At 35.6% G+C, this 22726-nt stretch overlaps 1 long non-coding RNA gene across 2 annotated transcripts; it reads right to left on the reverse strand.

Moving 5' to 3' along the window:
* Nucleotides 1-619: 619 nt before the first annotated feature.
* On the reverse strand, nucleotides 620-22507 carry LOC125274035. Of its 2 annotated transcripts, XR_007186175.1 has the most exons (5): nucleotides 22183-22507; nucleotides 21996-22056; nucleotides 1550-1596; nucleotides 1377-1423; nucleotides 620-1250 (listed from the first exon to the last, which is right to left on the reverse strand). It is a non-coding gene; the product is annotated as an uncharacterized LOC125274035 (long non-coding RNA). The 2 variants fall into 2 exon arrangements; XR_007186174.1 differs by lacking the exon at nucleotides 1377-1423.
* Between the last annotated feature and the right edge of the window lie 219 nt (nucleotides 22508-22726).

Raw genomic sequence — 22726 nt, forward strand, 5'->3', positions numbered from 1 at the left:
TGTCACATGATCCTTCAGAAATCATTCTAATATGCTGATTTGCTGCTCAATAAACATTTATGATTATTTTCAATGTTGAAAACAGTTGTGTACTTTTTTTTTCAGGATTCCTTGATGAATAGAAAGTTCAAAAGAACAGCATTTATCTGAAATACAAAGCTTCTGTAGCATTATACACTACCGTTCAAAAGTTTGGGGTCAGTAAGAATTTTTATTTTTATGTTTTTTTGAAAAGAAATTAAAGAAATGAATACTTTTATTCAGCAAGGATGCATTAAATCAATCAAAAGTGGCAGTAAAGACATTTATAATGTTACAAAAGATTAGATTTCAGATAAACACTGTTCTTTTGAACTTTCTATTCATCAAATAATCCTGAAAAAAAAATATTGTACACAAATATTTTGTACAATTGTACACATTAAATGTTTCTTGAGCAGCAGATCAGCATATTAGAATGATTTCTGAAGGATCATGTGACACTGAAGACTGGAGTAATGATGATGAAAATTCAGCTTTGCCATCACAGGAATAAATTACTTTGTGAAATATATTCAAATAGAAAACAGTTATTTTAAATTGTAATAATATTTCACAATATTACTGTTTTTTACTGCACTGTAAAAAATTTAACGTAAAATCAACAGTAACTTACTGGCAACAAATAGCCAGCAAGCTTCAGTATTTTATTCCACGGTAATATTACTGTAAATCTGACTACAGTAGTTCACAACATACTGTATAATAACTTACAGTATATTTATACTGTAAAATTAATTACAGTTCATCTTTTTGCACTGTATTTTAAAATACTGTAAAGTTACTATGCAGTATAATTGATTACGGTAGTTTTTATATTCACATATACGCATATATACACAACATATAACTAACTACAATCGGTTACATGCTTAAAAAATAATGAAATATAAAGGCTTGTATGCAAAAAAATTTTCACACAGTTATATTACTGATTATTAGATGTCACGTAAATTATGACAACACTCAGAAGTCCATTTAAAAACTTTTATTACAATTTAATTCATTAAACGGTAAAAATACTCTCCAGACTTGACAGGGCTAGTGCAGATCCCAGGTTTTTGCTGTCTATAGAGAACAAAACACAAAAATTGAGTTGCACTACAGCTTGACAGACATCAATGTGATAAACAGACTTGAAAATGACTTACCTCTTTATTAACCGAAGAGCGATACTCATCAGCACGCTGCAATGTCGAACAACATACACGCTGAAAGAAATGAAAAACAAATTCAACACTGCATAGACATCCTGATCTCCTCGATCCATTACAAAGCTAAAACCGCTCTCATTTTATGAATTTTACTGCATTCTTCAATAGCTGAAAATGACTTACCTCTTTATTAACTCATCAGCACGCTGCAATGTCGAACAACATACACGCTGAAAGAAATGAAAAACAAATTCAACACTGCATAGACATCCTGATCTCCTCGATCCATTACAAAGCTAAAACCGCTCTCATTTTATGAATTTTACTGCGTTCTTCAATAGCTGAAAATGACTTACCTCTTTATTAACTCATCAGCACGCTGCAATGTCGAACAACATACACGCTGAAAGAAATGAAAAACAAATTCAACACTGCATAGACATCCTGATCTCCTTGATCCGTTACAAAGCTAAAACCGCTCTCATTTTATGAATTTTACTGCGTTCTTCAATAGCTGAAAATGACTTACATTTTGGGAATTAATTCGGCGCGACTTTCACTGCCTGTGTATTCACTTTAAGTGTAACATACATCGGTTGTACTCACGTAATAAATGTATAATATGACTGAAAACACTGTGGTTGTCCCTTCAAGTCGTGCATAACATTAGTGTAATAGGTCGATTTCGAACATAGCTTTAGCTTAGGCGCGTAAGGCCTCGATCGCGACAGGACACACGCACACGGTGTAAGTTACACACAAATGTTCAGAAACAAGAACATTTCGATTACTTTGTTCTAAACTTGAAATTATTAACTAACATTAACAGCAAACCTTGTGATAATTAGTATTTGGCTAACGTTAACTGTCTAACGTTAACGTTAGAATGTTTGTGTTACAAACTACTATCAAACTCACCACCGATTATTTAACGTTAACGTTAGTGGTAACGTTAAAACGATTATCTTCCCATTTGGGGTGAAACTTTTAGAAATACACATCTTTAAGATATTGAATAAAATTGTATATCTCACCTGACTGGTTCTTGTTGGTCTTGCTCATCCTCAAAGGCTCAGAAAATGAATTGGAAAATGAGTGCGGGCTGACGGTTTAGATGATTGGTTGCCAGGTATATCCCGTGCGATTCCGCTCTTTATGTAATTAGTGTGTTTAATAGAAAGCAAAATAATAATAATAAAAAAATATCATGGGAATTGATTTTATCTATTTACCTAGCCTATATTATTGACATCTACATCTCTACAACTACCTCCCACCCACAAAATTGTTGGCTATAACCTATGAGATTAGTTGGTTTTGTGTCAAAATCTGGCAACCATAAAGATACGCAATTAAAAAACACCCACATAAAACATTAAACTTTTTTTAACTATATGCTAAATGCCTTAATATATGGGTTACCTTATGAAACGATGTATTATAAAATTCCTTATAAATAAATATATAATTAATAAATAAAATTCCTTGTCTGTTGGATTATTACTGTCATCAATTTAACAGTAATATAAGGATTACTGTAATTATTTTCCCACTCTATTGTTTTTTTCAAAGAATAGCATAAATTGACAGCAACTGTCCTGTAAATAGTTTCTACAGTAAGACAAAGCTGGAAATACAGCATAATACTGCAAAAGTTATAAAATTGACAGCAACTTACTGTAAACTGTTTCTACAGTAAGTTTCTCTGATAATACAGCAATAATACTGTGAAAACAACAGAAATCGTTTACAGTGTGTATTTTTAATTAAATAAATGTAGCCTTGGTGAGCAGACGAAACTTCTTTTAAAAACATTAAAAATCTTAGTGGTTCCAAACTTTTGGACTGTACTGTATATGCAGCAAGTGTGCTCCTAAAAGTTGACTAAACACTTAATTTTGGCAGATACAGGCATTTTATAGCCTAATTGGAGTTTTCTCTTCCAGGTCATAGTTCTTAGTTCAGCGGGTGGGAGTCTTTTCAGGCTTTTTATTTTAAGGAATTAATTAAGTATAAAAAGGAAATGGGAATAAAAGGGGATAAAGAACTAACTGTAGTTGTGAATATGAAGTAATCAATGTAAACTATTTTCAAACAATATTTTTCTTAAACTTTTATCTTAAACTACGCACACATTCACTCTTATTTGTATGTCTAATATCTGGAAAATGAATACTTCATCACATTTAGTTATGAATTACATGAATCATGTATTTTCAATTCAAAATGCCGAAATTTGATAAAACAGTTGTAGTTTGCAGCACTGGATATTATTGTCAGTCATTGAACATTTCGGTTTTCAAATATTAAATGTTTAGTTACTTACACCTTACAACATGCACTTTCGCATTAAAAATTTGTACTTGTTTTTGTAAGGCCCGCCTTATTTGTAATATGGCAATTTGGCTATTTCTAATTATGAGTTCCCCTCAATGTCTTTGGTGGTTACAGGCTTGGATAGAAGTACAGTGCATTCAATGAATTGTACTGTTTTTTAACAACATACCATTTGTTAAACTGAAAGTTAAATCGAAATTTGTGAGTTGACTATGTCAAGACTGTATGTCTATCCCTCAGCCTTTTTTTTTTTTTTTTTCCCTTTAAAAAAAGGGGGACAAGCTCTGTCAGAACTGCAGGTTATATTCATAAACTGTGTTGCAGAAAGGCACACTTCCTCTTTTCTCTTCTTCTATGTGACTGCTGAAATCTCACTAGATTACTGGTCCAGATAGCCTTTGTTCTTCTGTAAGGTAGTATCACTTATCATGTGTGCCATTATATATTGCTTCTGAAACAAATATCAGAAAGTATCAAGTTGAGTTGTTTGCTCATAAAGCTCTCTCTCTCTGTCTGGGACAGTTGTGGTTGGGTCGCAGGTTCGAGTCTTTGTACCGGCATATAATGTAGATGGGGGGATTGAATAATAAACTCTCTTCCACTCTCATTACCCACAACTGAAGTGCCCTCAAGGCACTTAATACCCAATCAGCAAAAATGGCTGCCCACTGCTCCGGGTGTGTGTTCAAGGTGTGTGTGTGTGTGTGTGTGTTCAATACTCACAGCTGTGTGTGGTGCTCTTGGATGGGTAAAACGCATAGCACCAATTCTTAAAATACAAAGCTTCTGTAGCATTATACACTACCGTTCAAAAGTTTGGGGTCAGTAAGAATTTTTATTTTTATTTTTTTGAAAAGAAATTAAAGAAATGAATACTTTTATTCAGCAAGGATGCATTAAATCAATCAAAAGTGGCAGTAAAGACATTTATAATGTTACAAAAGATTAGATTTCAGATAAACACTGTTCTTTTGAACTTTCTATTCATCAAATAATTCTGAAAAAAAATATTGTACACAAATATTTTGTACAATTGTACACATTAAATGTTTCTTGAGCAGCAGATCAGCATATTAGAATGATTTCTGAAGGATCATGTGACACTGAAGACTGGAGTAATGATGCTGAAAATTCAGCTTTGCCATCACAGGAATAAATTACTTTGTGAAATATATTCAAATAGAAAACAGTTATTTTAAATTGTAATAATATTTCACAATATTACTGTTTTTTACTGTATTTTTAATTAAATAAATGTAGCCTTGGTGAGCAGACGAAACTTCTTTTAAAAACATTAAAAATCTTAGTGGTTCCAAACTTTTGGACTGTACTGTACTGTACCCTCAAGGCACTTAATACCCAATCAGCAAAAATGGCTGCCCACTGCTCTGGGTGTGTGTTCAATTCTCACAGCTGTGTGTGGTGCTCTTGGATGGGTAAAACGCATAGCACCAATTCTGAGTATGGGACACCATACTCGGCTACATTTCACTCTCACTCTTTCCTACATGTATATCAAGATTTGAATTGTTCTAGAAAATTCCAGAAAGTTCTCAACAGTTCTAGAAAGTTTTAGGAAGTGCTACTTTCTTATAAGCAGTAATGTTTGTTATATGGTTGTTCCAAGTTTTTATCTGGGGTGACCTTTTTTTTTTTTTTTTTTTTTTAAACTTATAGGAATTAGGGTGTTTTTAAGTAAAAGTTCAGCGATTTATGATACAGGAAATCTTTTACTTGAAAAATAATCAAAAGTTAACCCTAATGTATGCACAATGATCTTGATGAGGGGGGAGGAGTTAATTAGGCAATGCATATGGTGCGCAATAGCAAATAGCGATCATATTAAGTTCCTCATCAACAGCGATCATAATGGAGCACTATTAAATATGAAACGAAAGATCGCGGATTTCAGAGGCATCTCAGAATTGATCAGAAGTTAATAACAGATATATTTTCCTCTACTTTGGTTGCTTAAGCCCCTGATTATTATCCCTGAAAGTCCCTGATCTTTTTGAGGATTCACTCATGTAATAAATGTCAGATAATATAGATTTTAATACAAATTATTGCACTTTGTTTACCTTAGCCTAGTGGTGATGAAAAATAGAAAAGGTTGTTCAATGTAAACAATGTGTTATTTGACCGTTGCAGCGTTTCAGTTCAGTGTTGCCAGAATGGAAATGTCCAATTATCGTACCAGAAGCTCAAAATTATCGTATTTGGAAGAAAATGATCGTACATGACTTTTTAGTATAGGTTAATGAACTAAATTAATAACTAATGATTTTTACAACGGAAAGAATCAATACTGAACTAATTTAAGCTGGACAATCACACTATTTTTGCTGCTGTACAGCCAAAATTATGTTCCCTCCATCTCTGTAAAGCTATACTTTGACACAATCTGCATTGTAAAAAGAGCTGTATAAATAAAGGTGACATGAGAGTCAAACGTACAGAATACAGCTATTTATCTATAGACCAACAACTTTTTGACATGATCTGTAAATTACCACAATACATAAATAATTATTAGGCGTGCCTTAGTGGGAAACAACTGACCTAAGCGCCGCGGCCTGCGTCTCAATGTGCATACTATCCATCCTAAATAGTATGTGACATCAGTCATTTTCAGTACTATTTCCGGCGGATAGGGTGGACAGTATGCACATTGGGATGCAGGGTTGAGCTTGTGAGAGAGATTCATTCTCCATAATGATTGGCCGAGAAGATGTAACATGAGATGAGATGAGATGGAAGTCGTGCCTAACAAAGTTCACGTTAGGATCCACACAGCTAGATCAATGAGCCGATTATACCGACCATCATTTTAAGTGTCACAAAATACTGAAATTATCGTACATTATGGGATTTTTTCCATTATTGATCGTACATCGTACAGAGGTCAAAATTATTGTACAAATACGATAATTATCATACGTCTGGCTGCCAGACGTACGATAATTATCGTATTTGTACAATAATTATCGTATTTGTACAATAATTTTGACCTCTGTACGATGTACGATCAATAATGGTGTTTTAAAATGTGGTACGAGAAACTGAAACAGTGTTGCCAGACTCTGGCAACACTGTTTCATTTTCTCGTACCACATTTTAAAACACTGTGTGAAGTTAAAAGTTAAACTTTTAAAAACACATCTTGACACCCTGTGCTTTTTGCATTTTGTTAACATTTTTAAAAGCGACTTTCGTTCATTTAGCTCACTACAGTTTTAAAGGTCCCGTTCTTCGTGATCCCATGTTTCAAACTTTAGTTAGTGTGTAATGTTGTTGTTAGAGTATAAATAAAATCTGTAAAATTTTAAAGCTCAAAGTTCAATGCCAAGCGAGATATTTTATTTAACAGAAGTCGCCTACATCGAACGGCCAGTTTGGACTACATCCCTCTACTTCCTTCTTTAATGACGTCACTAAAACAGTTTTTTGACTAACCTCCGCCCACAGGAATACACAAGAGTTGCGTTTGTAGAGTGTGTTTGTCGCCATGTCGTCGAAACGCTGTTATTTTCATCCCGCAGTCCAATCACCGGGTCTGATTCCGGCTCAAATTGATAGGGTAAAATTAAAGACGTTTACAATAACACTGAGCGCGTGCATCTCCACGTTATGGTAAGAGGCGTGACTTTTCCGGGCACGGTGCGCTCAGAGCTGTCGAATCACAACACAGGAACCGCTGGCACAATCAGAACTCGTTACGTATTTCTGACAGTGGAAACGGCGGTATACAGATAAGTAAATTATGTGAAAAATACTGTGTTTTTTTACACGCGAAACATGAACACATGTTATATTGCACACCATAAACACAATCAAAGCTTCAAAAAACCACGAAAAACGGGACCTTTAAAGCATCATTATCTGTTCTGGCCAGTAGGTGGGACTGTCAGCCGCAAGGTTTCAGTTAACCGTTATTGATTCAAAGAGCTGATAAGGTGGTAATAATGATGTTCAGCGAAGTTCTTAATAGCTGTGCACACTTTACAATGTGACCTTGTAAATAGATTTAATGAAAAACTAAATAAAATGCAGGATATTGAATTGAGTTTTCTGAGTACAATATTTCAAAATTTAGAATAAAAATATTTAGATTTGTTTAGATTGGATTAGATACCTTTTTTTTTTTTACATTCACATAATGTATAAGAACAAGAAGCTTTCCAATAGTGCTGAACATACCAAGCAATGATTTGTGTTGCAGCTCTACCACAAGATGAAACAACCTACAACATTCAGAGACTGGAGGCAAACCTCCAAATTCAATTTTCGAACACTTTAAATCATTGCCCGGCTACATCTCCTCATGACGAGCCGGCACCTTTGCCCTTTTTAGACTCAGTAATCAATAGTGTAGCGGCATTGTGACAACATACATCTCATCTGGTGCTCTCAGCAGTAGGGTGTGTCGAGAGTGAAACTCTGTCACTCTACGCACTGCGCCATGTATGACCCGTGACACCTCCATCAGACTAGCATTGCTCAAACTCTGACATATGCCAGTCCTCGGGTACATTTTGGAGCCTGAGGTACAAACTGTGACAGGAAGGTGGGAAGGTGAGCAGCACTTCTCGACCCTGGCAAGCTAAAATAAGGCTTCCCGCTGTGAGTGCTAGCTTTTGTAATTCACACGAGGACATTGTCCTTCTCCGGCTTGCTTTTGTCAGCTTCTGTTGTCGTTGAAAGTCTGCTTTGCCCTTCTTGAATTGATGATATGTCACCACAAAAGCCTGTTAGCACAGTCCTGTTAGAGTAGACAGGTGGCTTTGCGCAGGTGTTAGATTGTGTGAAGACAGCCTGTCTGCATCTCCGAGAGTCTCTCACATGAGCATGCAAGCAACACATGAACAAAAACATTTGTCAGCTTGTAAGAGACAGACTTGAGAAACAAATGAACAGCTATAAGTGAGTTGAAGAACCTTTTTTTAGAAGTAAATGTAGAGGCTGTTTCTTTAAGGTGTGTAAATGACACTTACAGAAACTGAAAACAATCATTATTTTGCAGCCAGTATTTTTGCAAGTATTTATAAAGGAAGAAAGGATAAGGTGACACCCCTTCTCCCCACCTTTATTTTAAATAATGAAATAGTTATTCACCTTCATCTTAAATAAAGCCACCAAATCTCATCTCAACATATTTATTGAATAGGAATGCTCTTATCATTCTTGACTTTTCATTTGAATGTCAAAACTTTTGAGATTTATTCCATCTAAACAGTTTTGAATATATATATATATATATAAATTCACAGATTGTCTACTGGTTATCTGTGAATTTATCTTTTGTTGGGTAATAAGTTGTGTGTGTATTATTATTTGTCTTTTATTTGACCATTAATTTAAATTGTCAAAGCACTTAGCACAGTTAGCACAGCACAGTTTACATAGAATATTTGATTTAGTATTTTATATTAATGACACATTTTTTAAAAACATTATCGAAAATTATATATGTATTTTACATTAAAAAAATAGCTTAGACAAGGGGTTGATTTTCAGTTTTGTGTAATAACATCTTAATGTTTCAAATTTATTTCTCCATATAATATATATTAGATGATGCATTGTCATCTTGTGCATGCTAATCTAAATTTGAACATTATTTGAAAAATAATAAATAAAGCCTCTTATTTGGCTGTATACTAAAATATACATTTCCCTAAAACATTCTGGTACAACCTTTAACAATTCCACACCATGTTCACAAGGTGGCACTGTTGACACATTAGGGTTGCTTCCATTTGAGAGCTGAAACATGTCGATCAACTACCTATATGCTAGAAAATAGCTTAACAAATGATTCATTTGCAAGCGTTTGTTTAAAATCCAATGTGTCTTCAAAGGCTGCTAGTGCCATCTGCTGACTAATTTCACTTCAGTGGCAGAAATGCTCCGCTGATCCGGGCTTAAATTAGAGTAAAAACAGTTTGGTCTTAACTCGGTCTGTGGTCTTGTACCATATAGTGACATGGATCTTATTATACTGACAAAATCTTTAAGGATGAAGGGGAGCTTAGAGTGTCCTCATTCTAAAGCAAAGCGAGGAATGTGTGCAAATAACAAATATAAGCAACACCGGCCATGGGGATTCCCACAAAGCTCCTTTGACATTTTGTTTGATGTACCACTGGGTCACTTAACATTTGCCATGAGTGGCACTTATCGACAAACACCTGGATTTCTGAAGCTTTGGTTTATTTAGGGTATTTGTCGACCACGAGAGCGCTATACGGAGGACATGAATGATACAACTCCCTCTGGAACCTTGACTTCATTGTCGTCAATAATCGAGTAGGATAGGAGCTGGAGCTGACTAATGTCATATGAACAACCAGGCATAAACCATGAGAGGATTGTTGCTATTGACAAGTTATTCGATATTCAAGACACCGTGGCCTTTTCATTTAGCTTTGCTTGCTTGAAAATGATCGCTAATAATAAAATGAGAATATATAGTGCCTTAGAGACAACAAAGTGCATAGTAATTGCATTGTGGTTGGGTTATTTTATAGAGATTTTATTGAAGCTCAGTGCTGTATTATTTTTTTATCACCCATTTGTACTTAAATTAGTTGGCCTGGATTTTCAATGTTCATTTTTCAAAATAAGCGAGTTATTTTATAATGCTTCATATTTCAAAATCTTCATACTGAGAGAGTCTCACAATCCAGCTTGAACAGAAAGTAGTTCTCATGATTCTTTCGAGTGTCTGTCTCGGGCAGCATCAAAGCCCTATTTATCCAAAGCAAATGGACGATCATCATGATTGGCCACAGTCCCCAGATATTAGAAGTTTATTAATCACCAAATGAATCATAAAATAGATTTTGCATGGTTATGTTTCTGCCAATTAAAAAAATATCTATTAAAAGTCGCGCATTAAGCCTCATTATGGATCATTAATATGCAGCACACGGCCGAGGCCTAATCAATCAAGGTCACTACAGTGATGTCATCCTACTTGGTGTGATGTGGGAATAGATAGCCACCATTTCATAATCGTCTAGGTTCTCGCAGCTTGTGGAAAAGTGAAACTGACTCAGAAATGTACAGTGCTGTAAATCTTCCTTATATCAGTGTTGTCAGGCAGAATTCTCTCTGCTTTCCACACATAGATCTGATCTTTTTTTCTTTTTTTATCTCCCATTGAAAGCAATGAAACTTCCACATTCAAGGTATTAAAGTATTAAAGACATTAAAATAGTCAACGTCACTACAAACTTAATGTTATGAAGCGACAAGAATACTTTTTGTACGCAAAAACAAAACAAAAATAACTTTATTCAACAATTTCTTCTTTGTCATGTCAGTCTCCTACGCAGTTGACGCAATGCAGCGCTTCCGTGTTTAATTCCGAACGTCTGTTCACGTGAGCAGCACGACGCATGCGTGTGATGCTGATGCAGGAGCCGACCAATACAGAGTCGACGTTCTGACGTAGAATATGGAAGCTCTGCAGTGTGTCTTCAATGTAAACTGCATAGGAGAATGACAGGGTAGAGAGGAAGTTCTTGAATAAATCTGTTATTTTTTTCTTTTTTGTGCTCGTCACTTCAGAACATTAAGGTTAAACCACTGTAGTCACGTTGACTATTTTTAATGATGTCTTCACTACTTTTCTGGACCTTGAATGTGGTAATTTTGTTGCTTTCTATGGGAGATAAAACATCTCTGATTTCATTTGTGTTCCGAAGATGAACGAAGGTTTTACGGGTTTGGAACAACATGAGGGTGAGTAATTAATAGGGGTGTGACGAGATCTCGCGAGACTAAACTGTGACGAGATTTCTCGTCGAGGCGAAAAGTAGTCTCGTGATGTTGCCATGACAGAGTGTTAGGATGATTAGGAAAGAATATGCCACCGCTACGTTTAGATTATGCCTCCACTGTCGTTTTGCTTTGTATTTAAATAAAAAAAACATTTAATTCAGTTGGATAACGGTCGCCGCCGCTCCATATTTACAGAGTACGCGCGACCGTTGAAAGTGAAAGTAAACGCGCGCGCATTCAAACGTGATTTCAATACCCCGCATTTGAAAGCGGCTCCCTGATGAATGCAAATATCTCTCAATATGAAACCTATTTTAGGCTGGGCAGTGTAGTTGTAACCATCTCCTAGCTCTGTATCAAAGAAAAATTTGGTCTTATTTGATTTTTGAATATTGAGAGAGTGCGATTATGGTTGCACTTATTGTAAAGTGTTACCATAAAAATGAATAACAGTTTTCTCTTCTTATTATTTACTAGTACAAACAATAAGGTTTCATTTGTTAACATTAGTTAATGCACTGTGAACTATCATGAACTAACAATGAATGACTATTTTTATCAACTAACAAACAAAGATTAATAAATACTGTAGCAAATATATTGCTCGTTGTTAGTTAATGTTGGTTAATACATTAATGTTAATAAATGAGACCTTATTGTAAAGTGTTACCATTTTTATTTATACTGTTTTTATTTCTGTGATCAGTTTGTGGAAAGGAGTTCAGTTAGGAGGTCAAAAGCTGTAGAAGCTCAAAAGAGAAGCCAGTCAGTTGAGTTAGTGGCAAAACCTTTTACAGTGCTTGAGTATTGTTGTCTTTTACTGCATATGATAATTCAGTCTCAGAAAGTAGAACTGAAATGACATTCATTACAAAATGATTAGTTAAAACATTTCAAATACACCTGCAGAATATTTTTTCTAGTCATGTATTTCGCCATCTTGTCTCGTCTTGTGAACTCAATCTCGAGTCTCGTCTCGTCTCGTGAGATACTGGTCTCGTCACACCCCTAGTAATTAATGACAGAAATTCCTAAATGTTTAATTACATTTCAGTAATCAAAAGGGATGTCTAATCAATTGAATTCATAAAACTTGAGTAATTTAATAATCCATTAAAATTTGAACAGTGCCCTATGATACCCCCCCCCAGAAATTCTTTGTCTGTTTAAAATTTTTTGTATTTCTTTTTCTGTTTTGATATAATACAAATTTATTATCAAAAACAGTGGTAATCAAATGAATGCATAACATTTTAATGCATTTTTTCTAGAAATTTACTTCATCATAAAATAATCTGGAATTTTCTCTTAAAATGTAATGATATTAAATTTGAACAATTAAGTGCATTAAGTGATTTTAATACATGACATGGAGGCAAAAAATCATCCCACTCAAAGCCGAGTGCATTCAAATTGTTTAATGCACAGCTAGCCGTGGATTATCCCCCTTATACCATGGTCATTTACCAGCATTGACAAGTTAAAGCTGTTACTGATGTTTGTAGCACAATATTTGAGTGGAAGGGTAAAAATTACCCTTATTGACAGTTATTTTCCTCAGTTATGGCTCATTTAGCAATCTGCCTGCTTTAAACACAGACATATATAAAGTAGTGTGGAAGATTATTTGAAAGAATGAATTATAGCATTTTTGAGCAAATTATCGAGAGAAAGAGAGAGAGGCAGAGAGATGTTTTGTGAATTTCCTGCATCTGTGCAGCATCTCTCTCTGCAAACAATAGCTGGGTTTCTATCCAAACGTGAAGCGAATCTTTCCAAATTTCACAAAAAATCAACAACAACAAACAAACAGACAAATATGAATTAGGTGTGTTTCTATCAAGTTGTTCGAGTGGATTATGGTGGTATTGGTAACCTAGTAACAAATAGTAAATAAAACACCATCAACGGAAACAGCTGATTAGTCATGTGGGTTTAATGTTCGCTACGTCAATTTATTCGGCAAATGCGTTTCCATCTACCATTATTCGTATTAACACTTTTTCACACACACCTCAAGTGATCGTATTATATATATATATATATATTGCAAATTAAAGGATTTTTTTTTTTTAATTTGGTATTTCCATCACTCGTTTCTGATGCAATACTTCAAAATGCGCGTAAAAACAGTGATGGAAACATAGCAATTCAGTAGCAAAGCTAATAAAAGCCATGGGGCAACGTTGATAAGTTTCTGTCCTTCTGAATGTTTCTCCGATCTCTGTGTGAGTAGTGTGTTTGTGCTTCAATAAAAGCAGCACATTAATATATAATGGTAATAAACTGACTGGAACTGTGCATTAAACGATTTAACGCACACCTTCCAGACAATCGGAATCGAGTATACAGACAGAGACCATGTTATAATTCTGACATACTTTCTTCAAATTAAAATTTTTACGGGTTTTAGTGAAGACCTTTGACCTTCTGTGTGTTTATCCGAAGAAATAATGAAATACTTGTGAAGTGAACTCTCATAGCAGCTCTGGAGATGTTCATGAACTGTCCTCATATAGTGAGACAGCAGATGCTGAAAACTCCTTGAGCATCGCATGTGCTTGAGTATGTAGTTGACAAAACTCTGCCACTCATTCATATAGAGAAACGCAGAACATGTAGACTTCAGAAATAATAGGGCCCTAAAAGAAAATTAAAATTGCATGTTATGCACAGAAACTCGGTATCTTTTTATTAACGAAGTGCTTGTAAAATGGTCTCATGTTTCCACAGGCACTGTCCCTTGATGGACTTTAGCAACTGCAAAAAAATTGTGATAATCCAATGCACAGAAAGCTACATTTATTTGCCGCTCTAGGCAATACAGCTGCATAACATAAATTATTATACTAAACAAAAATTGAAAGTGGAGACAGGGGAGAAACAATCAAAGAGTCCATGAGAATCCTTAGAGACATCCAATTGGCTTTGGAAAGCCACATTTATTATCATAATTAAAATGGACCTTTCTGTGAATCGCATAAGGTCGAACTAAGCTCAGGGCGGATAAATTTTGAATTGGAATTAATTTATTAATCATATTTCTCTCTTTGAGGGGTTTAAATTTGAAGCTTGTGCTTTTTTGACCTTGCTGCCACATTGAACTCTTGCCACAGTGTTATACGTTCTGTCAGAGCGGTGTAGGATTTTAGATTAGCTGACTAAATGACACAAATGACTTCACTTCCTCTCTCAGGTCTGCCCTACTCGTCCACTGGTTTCTTGTAACCATTTACATTCCGACAAGTCCAGTATTCATGCATTTTACATCACTGCTTGTGGCGGTGCAGCCCTTATAAATATCTGACAATTACTGATGTGCTTCTCTATTTGCTGCTGCCAAAAAGCGTACAATCCCATTTCATGATGACTACACAGTTTTTCACCTCCTTCTGCTTTCCCTCTGTTTGGTGGTTAAAAAAAGCCAGCAATTCCTAATGCCGTCGCTGTATACAGTGCGCAGCAGATTGGCTGTATGTTGATGAATTGCTCTGCAGGATGAGGGTAAAGCAGCAATAATTAGTGCTGGACTTCAGCCTCCTTACGTAGGTAGAGCCAGGTAGAGTTGAGAGCCTCCCCTCGCTGTCTTATCTGTCCGACCAACCGAGGCCGGGGGCAGAGGGGGCTTGTAATAGTACCACAACATTGGTAGGTGATTGCCTGCTTATTAAGAGGCTACTGAAGTGGAACATAACATTTTCAGTTTCAATTAAGCCTACGAGAGCATATATAATGCATTTTAAGACCTTACTGCACAAGGAGCCTTTTGAATTCACATGAGGCTGTTGTTGATATGACACTGAAATTAGCTCAGTGCGAATATTCATCAGACCTGTCAGTCTTGATTCAGGACACTTAATGTGGTGGCATATACGTCTCCATATGCTCTTAACACGAATGTTGATCTACCATCCTTGAAATGAAAAGATACACAAATCCTTTGTTTCTGACCATCAGAGGGATTATATTACTAGTTAGCATGCGTGTGGCTGGAATCAGTCATTAATATTATTTGATTGTACAAAGGTATTTCATATATATTGCATATCCATGTAAGTGTGTTAGTTTAGTATTATTCATATAATAAAATATTTTACATTTTCAGTTTACATTTTATGTTTTATTTTAAGTTTTAGTAATTTTGGTAGACTGTAAAAAATTTCATGATTTGTTATCACAACATTTTTTCTTTTGTCAAATCAACTTAATTAATGTGGTTCAGATAACATATTTTTTTTTGAGTTTCTGTTGATTAAACCAATCGCCTTCATTGTACTAACTCAAATTTTTAATGTCGATGAACTCAGAATTTTACTTTAAGTTAAACCAACAATTATTTGTAATTTTTCATTAGTTTCTGATTATTTCTATTTCAAGTTTTCAATTTTATTTCAGTTTTAGTAATTTAAATACTTCAGCTTACACTTATCTACAGTTAGTTGCAAAGGCAACGTTTCTAATTGTTTACGTTTTCAATAGTTTTGATAGATTTTATTAAATCTTGCATTGAAAAAATAGAAATTTAACCTGATATACCAAATTTAGTTACATTTAAAAAGAAAGATTACAGAATGATTAATATCAGCTCTACGCCTAAAACCTGGATCTGTTTAATTCATGTTCATTTCTGGTTAAAATTTCTCATCTGAGACTCTTGAGCATACACTGTAATACATGGCACGTTCACTGAATTGGGACATCGCTGCGGGGGAGGACTAGAAAGTGTTTTACAATGAATTATTTGTTTTAGGCAGTCAAAAGTAACCGACAGAATGTTGTGTCTTCCTTGCTTAGCATAATTGCCATTATGTGAACTATGGATCTGAAAAATATGATTATGTTAATTTTGACAATGGACGAAAACAACCTCAAGAGCTAACTCCGCGTGGAATAATAGCTTGGTAATACTTCATTACCGACGTGGAAAGCATTATTTGTGCAACAATAGATTTGACCTCAGGCTTTAAATTGTTTTGGCACTGTTTTTCAGGAGAAATGACTGCAGCAATCCATTTAATGCATTTGCATGTGTAGCAATAAAAGAGAACATGTTAGAGCTTCAGATGTTTCACATCTGAAAATAAATTCACTGCAGCAATGCGTAGAATGTGCATCTTACATACAAAATTGGTGGATTTTTTTTATTAAACAAGGACATTTTAAATTGATCAAAAATTACATTTTGTTAAAATTCAGTACTCTGTTCCAAATTATTATGCAAGTGACATCAGTAGAATTACAGTACAATAAACATTCAGTTTTAGTTTTTCTAGTTATCTTTTTAGATAACTGGTATCATTCTCAGACAGGTTTGTTAACCCTCTGGAGGCTGAGGCTGATTTGGGGCTTGGAGAAGTTTTGACATGCCCTGACATTTGTGTTTTTTTCAGTTGTTCATAAACATATAAATGACAAAAGTGTCATTACACTGTATTCAGCACAAACTAGGCTACAATAATATGTGAGGAACATGTATGTACATGTTTGTATTTTTGAAGGAATAATGTTTATGCGTGGTTATTGAAAAAACAAAAAACTTAAGTCACTGAAATAAGGCCAAAAAAAGTATATTAAATCTGTGTTCACAAGACTTTTGGGTATTGGAGGTTGTAGACTAGAGTTTTTGCTTCAGAATTATGTAAAAATTATGCTGCCTACTCCTTCATATAAAACAATATATTGATTTAGTTTTTGTAAGACACTTTTTGTCAAGAAACACAGTATGCGTGGAGGCGTGAATCTGCATAAATAATGGGCCATTTACACCTGAGAAGACAAAAGAATCACATAATAATGACCTGAAATGACTTGCATATTAATGAGGCCTTTCAGTCAGGTAGGCTGTGAAAAAAAACCCCTCTGTAATAATGTCTCAGCTCATCATAAACAGCAATACTGTGAAATATTATTACAATTTAAAATAATGGTATTCTATTATATTCTTTAAAATATAATGTATTTCTGTGGTGCAAAGTGTCTGAACAATTATGTTACCTCTATGGCATTTCATATAGGCTTTTAGCTTAAAAGCATGCACATTTGGAGAAATATTGATGGATTCTTATATATTTATGTCAATTTTCTATACTGAGAAGTAATATTTATTGTCATCACTATGAGTGCTGGATACTGTTTTCTCAATTCATACTTGCAGCCGGAGGGCGCTCTCTGTACACCTTTAGGCCACAAATTCATATAAAGAAGAAAAGGAACTAGGAACTAACGGCATGTCTTCTAGAGATCGCTAACCATTGCTTTAACATCCAAATAAACACTTTTCAAGACAATAAATACACGATTGAGACGATGAATGCATGTATTGCCTCTGAATTTGCATCTGAATAGCGCTGGCTCTGTGGGCGTGGCCGCATTAGCGGATAATGAGCTGAATCACAGACTTCTGACATGGCTCTCTTTTCATACAGATTACATAAACACAGAATGTTTGTTTTCGATTTGACTTGCACGATTTAAAACCTGACATTTCAACGTTTCTTAAGACGTAAGTGTCATTTTTTTTGTCATTAGTATTCACTAAGTTAGTTCATTTTCTGAGAACTATCAGATTGGACTTCGTTCAGAGGGAGACGAGAGATCACGCATCATGTTAGTTTTCTTTATTTTACAAAAAGCACAACATTGTTTTTACTCTGAGTGTACACAAATAAAAGAAGACATTCTATAGTTTCAATTCAACTGTTAAGCACCAAACAGGTATTTGAAACTGCTGGTGCTTTGCTGCGCAAAATATTAGTTGTCATAACATTGCACCATTTCATGCATCTTCACCTTCAATATGCATATTGCATGAGAACTGAGACTTGCTTAAAGGGATAGTTCACCCAAAAATGAAAATTCTGTCATCATTTACTCACCCTCAAATAGTTCCAAACCAGTATGAATTTCTTTGTTCTGCTGAACACAAAGGAAGATATTTGGAAAAATGTCAGTATCCAAACAGATCTCGCCCCCATTGACTACCATAGTGTTTATCCTACTGACAGAATTTTCATTTTCATCCCTTTAATAACATGGTACAACCTCTTTATCCTAGGTTTTCCATGTACCTAAGTAGACCTGGCAAACTATTTAACAAACCTGTCTGAGATTGATGCCATTTATCTAAAAAAGATATGAGAAATAAAACAAACACTTTCTTTGAAAAACTAAAATCTGAATGTTTATTATACTGAAATCCCACTGATATGCCACTTGCATAATAATTTGTAAAAAAAAAAAAAAAAAAAAAAAAAATCAAACGGCGCAACTGTTTTTAACATGAAATGTTTTTTGAGCACCAAATTCAGCATAGAATGTAAAATAATACTGATCTAAAACTTTTTAACGAAGAAACAATTAAACAGTGCACCTGTTAAATCAAATAAAACTATTGAATTACATTACTGGACGTTTCAAGTATTGATGAAATATTTTCTTCTTAATAAATGACCCATGCCACTTTTGCGACTGAGATGATTGATATTCAAAAATTGAGCAAAAATGTTGCGTAAGACCATAAAACCTAGAAGTGTGCATAAAATTTTATGGACTTATGTAAGTGCATAATGTACTGATTAAATCCAAGGCTCTAACTGCTGTCCTCAGCGGTGTCTTGGGGGGGAACAGAGGACTCTCAATTGGCAGGCATCAGCCGAAATCTGCCAGCTTCCATCTCTGCCATGTCGCCCTACAATCTAACTAACTTTCAGAGCCCGCTTGACTCCTTGGCTGCTCCTCTCCCCTTTGATGTCTGTTCTCTTTAGCCAAAACCATTTGCTCCTTTTCCTTCAGAGCTTCCGGCTGTGCCCTCTTCATCCCTCCTTTTTAGTAGCTCCTTTGCTTGTTCGCTTTCCCTCATTCAGACACCCCTTTTTCTTTTTGGCCTTCATCAATTCTTCCATTTCTCGATCTCTGCCTCTCTATCACTTTGCTCTGTCTGGCCTTTATTCTATTACTCTCTCTCTCTCGACCCCCTTTTTCTCCTTTTATTGCATTGCGGTCTCTCCTTCCCTTAGCCCCCTCCTCGCCTGTCCCTCTCTGCCTCCACGCCGAATTATTCCCTCACCTCTCGCTACTTCTGAGACTCTTCAAAGCTAGGTCACCGATAGCATGCCTATCGATAGCTGTTGTGTTCTCAACTAGATCAGAAGTCCAAGAGTATCTTTCTTTTGCTAACGCTACCCCAAGGGCAGACGGCTAATCTCTTCGTTCAGCCCACTCTGTTCTCAATCTTTTTCCGAGCGGTCGATTTCATTAAACATGTAGCGACGTTTGCATTAATTACAGCCTTGCACCATATTGGGCATCAGACTGGTTTGGCTGAACCCAGATGGATGCAGTCTGACAATGTTTAGTATCTTCTATAATTACATGCTTTGGCAAGTGTTGGTGATATTTTTTTCCCCGTAGTGAGAGTGTGATTATCTCGATCTCTCTTCCCGTGAAAGTGTGGCGATTTTTATCATGCTGTACCCCTTGTTTGTTAGTCTTCACATTCAGACAGTGGACATTGTGTATTCTCCTAAGGGGCCTTATTATCTCTACTGTTTGTGGAGCTGTATTCATCTTATGTCAATAATTTTGCACTAAGTTTGTAGAAGTGAAACAAATCAAAAGGCCAGCTTCACTAAGAGACGCCTTATTCATGATTTACATGTACTTCGGTATCATTTTGGCCCTTGTAATTGGCATGTAAGGGTGGCAGCGACTTGGGAGGGTGAGTGCAATCTGATGTAAGAAGGGGAAAGAGGGGAGCATGGCTTTCCTTTAACCAGAGCAGAGGACAACATTAATCATGAGCCATATCCCAGAATCCTATGCAAAACTGTAGAGTTGTGGGTGAGATAACACGGTCATAGATTTTAAAAATCTGAGCTATGATACAGTTTGTTGAATCGCTGCAAATGCGTCATTTTACCATCTCCCTTACGTTCCAGCGCTTGCTTTAATTGAATCATACTATCTCTGTGCCTTTGATTTCATTGTCAGAAATGATGGCACGTACTAGTACAGCTCTTTTCTCTTGATACTTGCTGAGAGCCTGTGTAGTCGTTTGTCTTTTGTAATGATGACTGAGGGACATCACACACTATCAGTTGATATGCCAGTCCTAATACTGCAAAGCCGTCTCTGTGACGGGGCGATGTCTCAGTGCCTGTTCCCCTCATTGAATACTGCTCACGTCTCTCTTTATCTCCAGCAATACATGGTAGTGAATGGAGGAAGCTGCGATTTGTGAGCTTACATAAGCATTATTTGGATGATTACTGATTATTTTTTATAATATTATGGGTCATGGGTGAAATTTGAAGGTATTTATTTAGACATGCTAAATTGGAATGATGTTTAAACTATATTTTCAAGTGGGTGGGTCACTAGTCTGACTTAAAGGTGCTCTAAGTATTTCTTTTTACCTCATAGAAAAATGATTTTTTTGCATAATTTGTGAAAAAGTACACTTTAGCGTATACTTATAAAAAGATAAAAGGGGACCTATTATGCAAAATTCACTTTGAACATAATTCACACGTTTGAACATAAATGTGTGTTGGCAATGTGTATACAACCACCTAGTAATGATAAAAATCCACCTACTCCTCTTTTTAAAGGGGTGATGAACTGAGAAATCAAATTTTCCTTGAGCTTTTGACATATAAGAGGTCATCATACTTTAAGAATATCCTGTAAGTTTTAAAGCTGCTAACTTCCTTGTTAGTCCAATAAAAGCTTTAATTAACACCAGACCCAGCAAACGACAGGATTTACAAAGTGGGGATCTATGACGTCAAATGGCAGCAAGCACCGCCTCTGCAGAAGAAGATCAACGCCTACTTCATCACTGACTGTTTAGCCCCGCCCACCGATTCGTGTATGACATGCAAAAGAATCGGTAGCCTAAGTAACATAGTGGTGCCAAACCAGATCGAGCTACCAAGCAATAAGCATGAGACGGTAATCAAACCCGTGACTAGACGTCAACTTGCGTTGTTTCTCTTAGTAGGATGAAAATAACCTGTTATTTAACGGTGATTAAATTATATAAAGAAAGTGATCAAAGAAAGCCCCGTTTGCAATCGTTGGAGCAGTGCGCGCTGAAGCTGTCAATCAAACAGCACAAGTTTATCAGTGACTGACGCGCAAAACTCCCGTTTTATTCAACGAATCTTTTAGTTATATCGTGTTTGCACTGTTAGTGAACAGACATTGAGTTGCAATGACGATATCACTGCTTTCGTGCCACTATCTAAATATAATAGTTAACCTTGAGAGCTGTAATAGTAAAAACGTGCTAAAAGAGAGAGTAATACTTGGCTATTTCAAATGAAAAGATGTTAGCCAATCACAGTAGTGGGCATTTACACTGAAGTCTCACAGCAAACACGCCCCTTAAAATAGAGCGTTCAAACCAGAGGGCTAAAATCATGGTAGGAAAAATGCCGTTTATTTATAAATTATGACAATTTTGGATGTAAAAAGCATATTAACTTTATAAGTGCACCCCAGGAAACATTATAAAACAATAAAACAACGCAGTACAACGCAGACCTACACAGAGATATTCGTTTCACAATGCATCCCCTTTCTGAATGATCCTGATCTCCTCGATCCGTTACAAAGCTAAAACCGCTCTCATTTTATGAATTTTACTGCGTTCTTCAATAGCTGAAAATGACTTACCTCTTTATTAACCGAAAGAGCGATACTCATCAGCACGCTGCAATGTCGAACAACATACACGCTAAAAGAAATGAATAACAAATTCAACACTGCATAGACATCCTGATCTCCTCGATCCGTTACAAAGCTAAAACCGCTCTCATTTTATGAATTTTACTGCGTTCTTCAATAGCTGAAAATGATTTACCTCTTTATTAACTCATCAGCACGCTGCAATGTCGAACAACATACACGCTGAAAGAAATGAAAAACATATTCAACACTGCATAGACCTACACAGAGATATTCGTTTCACAATGCATCCCCTTTCTGAATTTCCTTCTTGATACAATTAATTCACTGCCTGTGTATTCACTTTAACGTGTAACTTACATCGGTTGTACTCACGTAATAAATGTATAATATGACTGAAAACACTGTGGTTGTCCCTTCAAGTCGTGCATAACATTAGTGTAATAGGTCGATTTCGAACATAGCTTTAGCTTAGGCAAGTAAGGCCTCGATCGCGACAGGACACACGCACAATGTGTAAGTTACACACAAATGTTCAGAAACAAGAACATTTCGATTACTTTGTTCTAAACTTGAAATTATTAACTAACATTAACAGCAAACCTTGTGATAATTAGTATTTGGCTAACATTAACTGTCTAACGTTAACGTTAGAATTTTTGTGTTACAAACTACTATCAAACTCACCACCGATTATTTAACGTTAACGTTAGTGGTAA

This window comes from Megalobrama amblycephala, linkage group LG8 (assembly GCF_018812025.1).
Source record: "Megalobrama amblycephala isolate DHTTF-2021 linkage group LG8, ASM1881202v1, whole genome shotgun sequence".
Taxonomy (NCBI): Eukaryota; Metazoa; Chordata; class Actinopteri; order Cypriniformes; family Xenocyprididae; genus Megalobrama; species Megalobrama amblycephala.